This window comes from Tupaia chinensis, unplaced genomic scaffold (genome assembly GCF_000334495.1).
Source record: "Tupaia chinensis unplaced genomic scaffold, TupChi_1.0 Scaffold000272_1, whole genome shotgun sequence".
Classification (NCBI taxonomy): domain Eukaryota; kingdom Metazoa; phylum Chordata; class Mammalia; order Scandentia; family Tupaiidae; genus Tupaia; species Tupaia belangeri.
The window spans coordinates 2,024,252-2,035,393 of NW_006159754.1; positions in this window are offsets into that span (position 1 = coordinate 2,024,252).

Consider the following 11,142-nt stretch of genomic DNA (forward strand, 5'->3'; position numbering starts at 1 on the left):
GCAGGAGATTGGTGAGCAGGAGGAAAGAGTTTGAGGTACTTATCACTGCCCACCCCCATATCCTGTCCCTCCAATCCTCTGTGGTTCTGGCCCTTCTATATACAGCTTAAGCTTCTACAGGGTGGCTCCTCTTCCAGTAACACCGCTTTCACTGAGGTTCAAAAGCAGTACAGGCTTTCTGCTGCTGTTCATTCTTAGGTGCCTCCTCATCCTTTGTGAATTCCTTTAACCTGTCCACACCTCTAACTAGTCACTTAATTAAGTCTCTTTCAGTAAATCCTTTTGAGGATGTTCTTTCCTGCAAGATCCCTGGCTGACCCCAGAGAGTATGCTTGATGGTCATTCATGACTGCATTGCTTTTTCTGTCTCATGATATCCTGAGATAAAAGGTGTCGCTTATTTTCTCCTTCTCAGAATGAGTCACAAAAATGTGTACATGAAAGTCATTTCCTCCGTCAGTACTATGGTCATAAAACTGTCTGAGATCCACGTGTAAGTTGGAGGAGAGTTCTGCGTGTTGACCCAGCTACTAATTTCCCTTGAGGATAAAGCGTCCCTCAGCGTATTTAGCCTCTCTTTAAAAGGTGTATGCTTTCATATGTATTTATGTAACCACTTAGCTCTGGCCTATGAAGCTCTAGGGAAATTTGCTACACTCCTTGGAAGTTGAATGGCTCTGTCATATTACATAAGATGAAAACCTGACTCCATTCAACTGCCAGAGCAACAGCCAGGGAAGACATTAACTGAAAACTGATTTTCTGTCTGGAGATCCTTTTCCATTCATGACTCCTTTAGGGTTTCTCCAAAGCTGCACAGATGGTCATTCTTCAAAAGGAATATAGTTTTTCTTCCCCTTAGGAAGTACTTAATCTGGACATTAGAAATGCTCCAGAGAATGGAGAGGAACACAGGAAAAACTCACCAGCACAATGTTTATTTTTAATAAGAGAAAGGGAAAGAAATGAGCAGACCCAGAACATCCTCATGTTGTCTTTATACAGCGGCGGGGGAGGTCTACAGAGACTCTGGCTTTAGAAGTGCACCAGACCAGGAACCTCTGTGGTAATGCTGCTTTCGAAAAGCATGGATCTGGCCCTTGTCTGATCTGATGGCCATGACCACTCATGAGGGACTTGTTCTCTCTCACTATTCCAAGGACACTCACATACGGATCTATCCTAGGCTCACCTATTGACCTGTTCTTTCATTCCTTCAACCTGTATTTTTGAAGTGCTTATAATGGGGAGGCGCTAGAAATATACATATGAGTATGACAATGTCTTTTCCCTCATCAACTTACATTCTAGAGGGACCAGGCAGCAAAATTAACAAGGAGGCAACTAAACATATACATACATATAAAATGTGCTACAATTTCAGTGGTAGGTACTCCAAGGAAGTATCGCAAAGTCAGTTTACTAAAATATCTTGTCACCAGCAGATGGTGTAATGTTTACATCACTGGTCTACCACATAGCCAACTGCAGTTCGAGTACTGGACCCAGTGGCTTAAAATTCACTCCGGGTGAGTGTGCATACATGCCCAAAATCCCAAGAGGAGAATGGAGAAGAAGGAATTGTGGCATGGCTATGCTCCCCAGAGGGGGGAGGGTGATTTCTTGCTTTCTGTCTCTCAGTCTCTGTCTCTCTAGCAAGCGTACATGCCCTATAGCAAAAATCTCTCTCTCTCAAAAAAAAAATTCTTTTAAAAATAACTATGTATTTAATTCTATTTATTTATTTTTTAGAATTCGCTTTAGGGTAAGTGTGCTCACCAGAGTGTTATAGAAAGAAATAGAGGGGGGAAAGTGAGAAAACAAGCCACCAGCTCCAGGACTTGAACTGTGCTTGGCCACATGGAAGTCGAGCCCCTTAACCACCATGCCACCTGCTGGCCACCACTAAATATCTTAATGATGTCAGTGTGCAGAAAAGAATTAGCATGGCAGATCTGAGGCTTCTATGCTTTAAATTTTTGCTTGCTGGTTGGCCCCATAGTCTGGTAGTTAAGGAAGTAGGATCCCATATGACTGAGTATATGATTCAAATCCTGGCCCCAGTGGCTTGAAAAACACATCAGACATACGTATGTGCATGTCCAAAATCTCAACAAGATGAAGAAATGGAGGAGAAGGGATTGTAGCTTTCCATGCCCTTTCGGGGGTGCTTTCTCCCTCGCTCTCTGTTGAGCAAGTGTACCCTCTAGCAATTAAAAAATAAATTAGAAGCAACAACAACAACAACAAAAACTGCTTGCAAGGTTGATTCTTGGCTAGTGTGTGGGAACTTGAATGATAAATGGTTCCTTAGAATTATGTAAAACTTTCTGTAAGTGATAATAATGGTTTGTTGTACCTAAACTGTTTGTGCAAATGATATGGCTTATCCTGAAAACTGCTTTCACTTCTGAAGTTTGAAATTTGGTATGTGCTAGGGAAAAGGTGTCAGCTCCCATTAAAACCCTTGGGTACTAATCTCTAATGAGCTTCCCTGGTAGAGAACATTTCCATACGAGCTGTCACAACCCGTAGCAGGAAGAATTAAACATGTCATGGGTGATTTTGTTTGGGGAGGAGTCTGGTTTCCTTTTGATTTCACCCCATGTGTCTTTTTCCCTTGCTGATTTTGCTTTTTATCTTTTCACTGTAAGAAGCCATAACCACGAGTCTTATTTGCTGAGACCACTGAATCCTCCTTGTGATCACCAAACCTGGGCATGGCCTTGCAGATCCATGGCACAGTTGGGAACTATAGAATTTCTAGAAACCAGAGATTAATGAGGCAATCCAGTTGAAGATGGTGGTGGCACAGCTTAGAGTACCACATAAAAAAATGAGGTAGGCCTCAATAAAGCTGTTATTTCGAGAACAACAATGATAGAAAGACAAAATAACATTAACAACAAAAACTCGAGTAACACTTGAGGCTTATTTAGGGTAAGCTAACCCCCCCCCCACTAAGGAGTATGCTGGCACTAGCACTATCTAAAATGTGTCACCTGTATTTTTTCTTTTTCTAGTCAGTAAGCTCCTTAAGGAGAGGAAGTGTGTTGTAAGATCTTTGTATCTTTGTATTCAGAGACGGCCATCTTGAAAAATAATGAAATGAGTGAACCATTTCTTTTAACTTATAGAGCCTCAGAGAGCTTAAGCAGAGGATCTATGATCACATGACCAGTCAAAGGTTGAAGAAAACTTTCAATTTTCCAGTTTATTTTAAGTTTTGTTTTGGGAGCAAGATAGGCCTAGTTGTGAGGTTTAGTGAGGCCCTATTATGTGTACATGAAGGTTAAACAATAAGAAATCTCAGCAGAGTTGTGTGCTGTGGTTTCTCTTAGATGCCACTTCTCATGTTATTGACATAGATACTTTATAATGAAGCTTGGACTTTAGCACAGGGTAGAAGATAGGAGTAGAAATGAGTATCCCCACCCCCATGTTTGTGGTATCAACCAAGAGAAATATGCAGATGGGAGCCCAGACTCAACTCTCAATGAAGATGGCGGGTAGCTATGTGAGTCCCAGGCAGGCTTCTTGATTCCAGAGTTGGGATTACCCTTTTCTTTCCTTGCTTTATTTACTACTTCTTAAAAATTACTAGTATTTTTTAATCCTTCTTCTTATTTTTTATTATTATTTATACATTCAGTCACTATGCATCATTTAGATTGTAAAGAGATTTTATCCAACATGAAATACACCAGGTGAGCTGAGAATACTATACATGACCTCATTAACAGGCAACAAACCATATCTGTATCCCACAAATGTCTTACCTCTCCATTTTTTCTCAAATTTCCCTGCCTGTATTCTTCCCCTCTCCCACTCTTTCTCCACCTTGTCCCCAGTGTCCATAACAATTTTCAATGCTTTCATGTCCTCCAGTCTTTCAGTCTCTACCACAGAGTGCAGACAGTCAGTATATGTTAAGTGGACACATACGATGTCTCTGATTCATAGCCTTGCTTCACTCAGCAATAAATCTTCCATGTTTGTCTACTTTCTATCAAATGTCAGGGTCTTGTTGTTTTTCATGGCTAAATAGTATTCCATGGAGTATATTTGACACAGTTTTTCAATCCATTCACCTGTTAGTGGACATTTCCATTGTCCTAGCAATTGTGAATAATGCCATAATAAATATAGTTGTGTAAGCACTTTTCTAACTGAGCATTCTCCTGTCCTTTGAGTAGTGGAATTGCTGGATTATATGGTAATTCTCTTTGAAGGTCTTTGAGGAACTTCCATACTGTTCTCCACAGTGGCTGGACAAATTTACATTTCTAGCAACAATGTAGGAGAGTTCCCCTTTCACCGCATCCCTACCAGCACTTATTTTTTTTTTTTTCTTAATCTTCACCATTCTGACTGGAGTTAGGTGGTATCTCATTGTAGTTTTGATCTGCATTTCCCTTATGATGAGAGATGTTGAGCACTTTTCATATTTTTTTATTGTTTGTATGTCTTCCTTAGAGACTTGCTTATTCAGTTCATTTTCCCATTTTTTAATTGGGTTAATCATTTTCTTCTGGGTAAGCTGCTTGAGTTCCCTGTGTATTCTGGTTATCAGTCCCTTACCTGAGCCATAGTTTACAAAAATTTTCTCCCATTCCGAGGGTTGCCAAGTCTCACTAATTACTGTGTCCTTTGTTGTGCAGAAACGTTTTAATCTAATATAATCCCACCTGTTTCTTCTGGGAATTATTGCCTGTGCTTTGAGGGTCTTGCTTAAGAAGTCTTTGCCTACCTCAGTGTCTCCCAGAATTTCCCCAGTATTTTCCACAAGTAATTTTATAGATTGAGGTCTTAGGTTTAGATCTTTGATTCATTTTGAGTTGATTTTTGTTAATGATGACAGATAGAGGTTCAGATTTATCTTTCTGCAGGTGGATACCAGCTTTTCCAGTAACATTTGCTAAAAGTGTATTCCTTTTTCCATTGGATTGACTGGTACTCATTGTCAAAAATCAGTTGGCTGTATGTTTTGGCATTTATTTTTGGGGTCTCTGCTCTGTTGCATTCCTCATGTTTTTGTTTTGTTTTGTTTTTGCCAATACCATGCTGTTTTGACTATCACAGCTTTATAATATATTTTGAGGCCAGGAAGTGAGATGCCACCCACTTAACTCTTTTTGTGTAGGATTGCTTTGGCAATACAGGGTCTTTAATGGTTCCAGACAAATTCTATGATTGTCTTTCCTCGATCATTTCTAGATTGTCTTTTCTAGAAGCATGTCTCTTGTAATTTCATTGCCATTTCATTAAATATGAGAATAATTTGGGTAGGATTGCCATTTTGATTATATTAATTCTCCCAATGCAGAAACATAGGATGTCCTTCCACTTTTTTGTGTCATTTTCAATTTATTTTTTAAGATTTTTTTTTTTTGGAGAGATTTTCACTGTAGGGCGCGTGCGCTCGCCAGACAGAGAGAGAGAGAGAGAGAGACAGAAAGCCAGAAATCACCTCCCGGGGGGATGGTCACGCTGCAATCCCTTCTCCTCCATTCTCCTCTTGGGATCTTGGGCATGCATGCACACGCGCCCGGCGTGAGTTTTACGCCACCGGGTCCGGGACACGAACCGCGGTCGACTACGTGGGAGTCCAGTGACATAGCCATTACGCTAACTGCTGGTTCCCGAGATTTTTATAGTTTTCCTTATAAAGGTCTTTGACTTCCTCAGTTTTATTACTTATACTTTTTGTGGCTATTGTAAATGGGATTACTTTCTTCAATTCTGTCTTTATCTGCTTGTCATTTGTATATAGAAATGCTATAGATTTTTGTAAGTTAATTTTGTATCCTGCCATTTTATTGTATGCATTGATTAATTCAAGAAGTTTTTTCATGGATACTATTGGGTCTTCTACGTATACAGTCACGTCATCTGCAAACAGAGATCATTTTAACTATTCTTTCCCTGGTAGAATACCTTTTATTTCATTCTCTTATATGATTGCATTGGCTAGGACTTCCAGTATTATAATGAAGAAGAATGGAGAGAATGGGCAGCCTTGTTGTATACCAGTTCTTACAGCTTTTCCACATTCTGTATAATGTTAACTATAGGTTTTTCATAGACGGCTTTTATTTTTTCACTACTTTTTTTTTTCCATTTGTAATGTTTCTCTCTCTTTTGTCTTTGTTACTTCAAATATCTCCCTTCTTCTCTTTTCTTGCTTTCTCCCAGTCTTTCCTACATAGCATCCCTTCCTTTTATTTTCTCTGTCCTTGACTCTTACTCCATCCCAGTCTTCATCTTTTAAATCTTAACACCTTCCCTCTGGCTATGCCTTCATAGCATCTTCTCAATTCAAACCTTGTCTAGGCTTTGGAGCTTTATCTCAGTTCCATGCTTCGGACCGTTCTGAAACATGGCTAACTCTCACCCTGGATTGGAATTAGCACTTTCAGTCAGTTGAAAAGTTTAAAACTGGTGAGAGTCTTCTAAAGCCAAATATTATCTTCCTCCTGTTGCTATAACTTGAGGGGTACAAAAAAGTTCGACTGAGGCCTCTATAACACTAATACCTTAAAGAGGATGGTGATCCATGATTTTCACTAGGTATGTATTTTTAGCCATACTATTTGCCATTCTTAAAGATAGCATTGCAGTGGGCTGCAGTAAATACCTTGCATACCTGTGCTTATCCCTCAGGTGCGTGAAGCTGCAGAAAAATCGCTCAACCATGCAGACTGGTGTCATGAAGAATTCTCAACATCCAGCCTTGGCTGGACCCTTGGGATCATTCAACATCCCTGTGACAGTCTTCAGTGAGCACCTACTCCCTTCCTGTGAAGGAACTCTGACAACCCTTCATCATTCTCCCTGAGATCTCGACTGCTAAACCACAGTTCTCACATTTAGCAGATTACCCTCCTATTTTATCAAAAACTGAACGAACTACTAGATCTTACAAACTTACTTTTTCCCATAGTTTTTTCTTGTTGTTTTTGTTTTTGTTTTGCTCCACCATTAACTTGGATTAAGAGGTTTTTTGTTTTTGTTTTTGTTTTTTGTGGATTAAGAGGTGTTTTTGTTTTTGTTTTATTTCAAGGCCAGCCTCTGTACTCTTGGTCTCATTTCCTCCTATAACTGACACTCTCCTCTATGAATTATCATGTTCCTCATAGAACACCATATTTCTCCCTTTCTGTTGGCTCTTTCATACAATATATAAACATACTTTAAAATTTTCTTTTTGAAAACAGCAATTGCTTTTGGCCCTATTTTCCAGTATCTCTGGCTACTGTCCAGATCTCTGCTTCCCTTTCTAGTCAAACTTCTGGAAATTAACTTTTTTCTTACCTCCCATTCCTCATGTCCCTGTGATCTCGCTTCCAACTTCCATTTCTCTGTTGATAATAATTCTAGTAAAGAGCTCCAATGTTCCTCATACTCATAAACCTAATAATTCATACCTTGTTAGAATCTTCTGTAAGACCTGACATTATTGGGACCAGCAGTTGGCATAATGGCTATGTTGCTGGACTCCCATGTAGTCGACCGCAGTTCGAGTCTCAGAACCAGTGGTTTAAATTCATGCCGGGCACGTGTGCATGAGTGCTCAAGATCCCTAGAGGAGAATGGAGGAGAAGGGATTGTGGCATCTCTCTGTGTATTTCTGGGGAACCCACACCCCCTGACTTGTTTTCGTGGCACCCCCCACCCCATAAACAAAAAAAAAAAAAAAAAAAAAAAAGATAAAGAAAAGAAAAAGACCTGACATTATCTACTTATTCTAAGAATTTCTTGGTAACTAGAACATTTCTGCATTTCTGTCCTGATTTCTTCTCATTTTTCTGTGATCCTTGGTCTCCCTAATATGATGTTCTTACTTTACTCCCTTAACTCATGCCAAGAAATGGAAACTCAAATACCTACCAGGGATAGGCAAGCAATTAAAAAAAATTAAATGGGAATCAGATAGAGTAGCATAGGTAATGATTTCTAGGAGTTAACATTGGTGTTTTAGAGAGAGAAAGCAAAGAACTGAACACATCCCATCCAAAGGGAGAAGCTGCCACTCAGTCCTGGTGGTGGAAAGTTGCAATGGGAAAATGCAAGAGCCTCTGATTTCAAGAGAATCCAGAAATACGTATTTTAGGTAAGAGTTTCCTGATTTTTAAATGTTTGGAATGGAATCAAATTTGGCAGTGTCAACTAGAAGACATACTGATCTTGATTGTAAAATCTGTCTTAAATATTGGTACACGTCATAGTTATACCCTGGCCCCATGGATACTTGTTTTACATATTCTCTTAGCACTAGAACATTTCACCTCATTGTTTAACTCCCACTGAGGAACTAAGGATCTCATCCTTTAGCCTAGTTTCTTCTGTAACAGATTAATACATTCATTTCCATGTTGGGCATTGTACTTGCATGCTCTGAAAGTAATTCAAGTTCCACATGTCTAACTTGGACTCATGGTTGCCCCAAATACGTCCCCCATTCTCTCAGCTAGTTCTATCACTGTGCTTCTAGCCATTCAACCGAGATCTTGGAGGGGGCAGGGGTGAATGAACCTGGACTTTTGTTGTCATTGCTGTTCTTGGCTTCTTACATCTCTCTACAATTGAGGTCTGCCTACCTAGGTCTATCTATTCTTCCCTACTACCACAGTCTTTTGAAGGTCCTCAAGATCTCTTGCTTGAACTAACATGTTAGACTCTATATTCTTAACCTATGTGTCTACTTCCACATTAGCCACATCAAAATTTCTTGTTTTGTTTGTTTTTTCTTTTTTAAGTTTTCTATAAAGTATGTAAATCCCCCAGAGAAAAAGAGAAAGAAAGTGAGAAATCACTCTCTACTGGGGATGGCCATGTTGCAACCCAATCTCCTCCATTCTCCTCTCAGGATTTTTGGCATGCATACACACGTGCTTGGCATGATTTTCAAACCATCAAGTCCTGGTCTTGAACTGTGCAGTGAGACATGTGGATCCAGCTGCCTTAACCTCCACATCACCTGCTAGCTCAAAATTTATTCTTTCTATTGAGGCCAGAGTAATGAATGCAAATCTGATCATCCCTGGTACACAATCACCTTAAAGCATTTCATGTCTCCTATTGCCTGCTGATCAAACCCTATCTTGAGAGTAAGGTTTTCAGTGACTTATCTCGTACTTAATACTCTAGAACAACCCTACAGCCTACAGCCTACAGCTTCTCACATATACCAAGGTACTTCCTGCCTTCTTCTTTTGGGTTGTGAGAAGGAATGCCATAGAGTGTGTGTGCTCACCAGAGAGAGAGAGAGAGAGGGAAAGTGAAAAAATCACCCTCTAAGGGTGATGGCTATGCCACAGTCCCTTGTCCTCCATTCTTTTTCTTCACACATGCATACATGACCAGTGTGATCTTCAAGCCCCCTGGTCTGCAACTCAAACCATGGTCAATTGTGTGGGAATCCAACATCTTAACCACCATGCCACCTGTTGGCCCCTCTTTCTGTCTTTTTGAATTTGTTGTTTCTTTCTGTCTTTTACATTTTTTTTTCAGCACCCTTTGATTTTTACTTACTATTCAAAATACTTTTCTTGCTGAATTTCCAAAATACTTCTCTTGCTGAATTTCCAGTTTGGGCCATGAGTCCCTCATCTGGGCCACATAGTCACTATGCTCATAATGTACAGCTCTTCCTGGGTCACACGGTAATGACCTGTTTATGTGATGTCTTCTCTTTCCAGCCAGCAGGCTGCCTTATATGATAGGACTCGTACCCTCACTTGTTCATACCCCCTCACCTCGCCTTAGTGCGTAGTACAGTTCCTGGCACATGACAGTGATTTGGTAAATACTGCCACACTAAATCAAACTAATACGTCAGTCCAGGAAGCAGAAGTGATCAAAACACTTGGTAATAATTTCCCAAGGCCAGAAAGTAGTGTGAGATTTACTCCAAGACAACAAAGAAGAAAATTTCCATGTGTATCTACAGTTTCAAAAACATAAGAAGGGAACCAGCAGTTAGCGTAATGGCTATGTCGCTGGACTCCCATGTAGTTGACCACAGTTCGCGTCCTGGACCTGGTGACTTTAAACTCATGCCTGATGCGTGTGCATGTGTGCCCAAGATCCCGAGAGAAGAATGGAGGAGAAGGGATTGCAGTGTGATTTCTCACTTTCTGTCTCTATGTCTTTCTCTGTCTGTCTGGCAAGCACACGCGCCCTATAGTGAAAAAAAAACTCTCAAAAAAAAAAAAAGAAGAAGAAGAAAACAGAGCTAAGTATTCTTGAATCTAAAAATCCCAGAAGATGGGATTCTAGCCTCATTGGGCTGAAGAGATCAATGCCATTTTGGGTTATGGTAGTTGAAACATCAGGGTCCAACTCGGAGTCCCTCATGCTTGCATGACTGTGAGATGGGAACCTGCATAGAGAGGAGTCCCATAACCTGTCATGAATAGCCGAAGGTGTTTTATCTTAAGGAAAGAAACTCTTAGTAGAAAACTGAGAAGAGCATCAAAACATTGGAAGGACCCTCATTTGAGAAAGGGACAGTATATACTCATGAGACACCAGAGGATAAAACTGGGACCGATAAACAAAAGCTGTAGGGAAGCAAGTGGCAATCCAGGTCAAGGACAGTCATCCAAAAGTCAGGCTGCCCAGAAAGTAATGAGCTGCTTCATCAATAATGAGCATCCATTCCTGGAAGTGTTTGAGGAGATGCCAAACAACCATCTGCCAAGCCAGCTTTGGAAGGGGTGACAGCCTGACTAAGTGACCAGGAGATGACCTTCCATCATTAAGAGCCCAGTCTTTTGTGAGATTAGAAAGCCCACCTTTCTTTCCTCAGGAGAAGTTTGAAGTTCTTTTCTCAAGTGAAGACATGGAGAGACAAAAGAGCTGTCATCTGATTTCATCAGTTCACGGCACTATCTCTTCCACTCAGAAGACTTCACATTTGGCATTGTTGGTGTTCTCCAACCACATCCTCCTATATTCCTTGGACTCTGATCTCTCTCTACAATAGATCTCTCAATCATGCAATCACTCCTTATTTGTTTGGTCACCTACTTCCTGTGGTGCTCTAGGAGGGCAGAATCATGTTCCCAGGAAACTCACGGACAAAGATAACTCTAGAAGGTTACTGAGGTGGCGATGATCACCCTATGACAGGAGAAT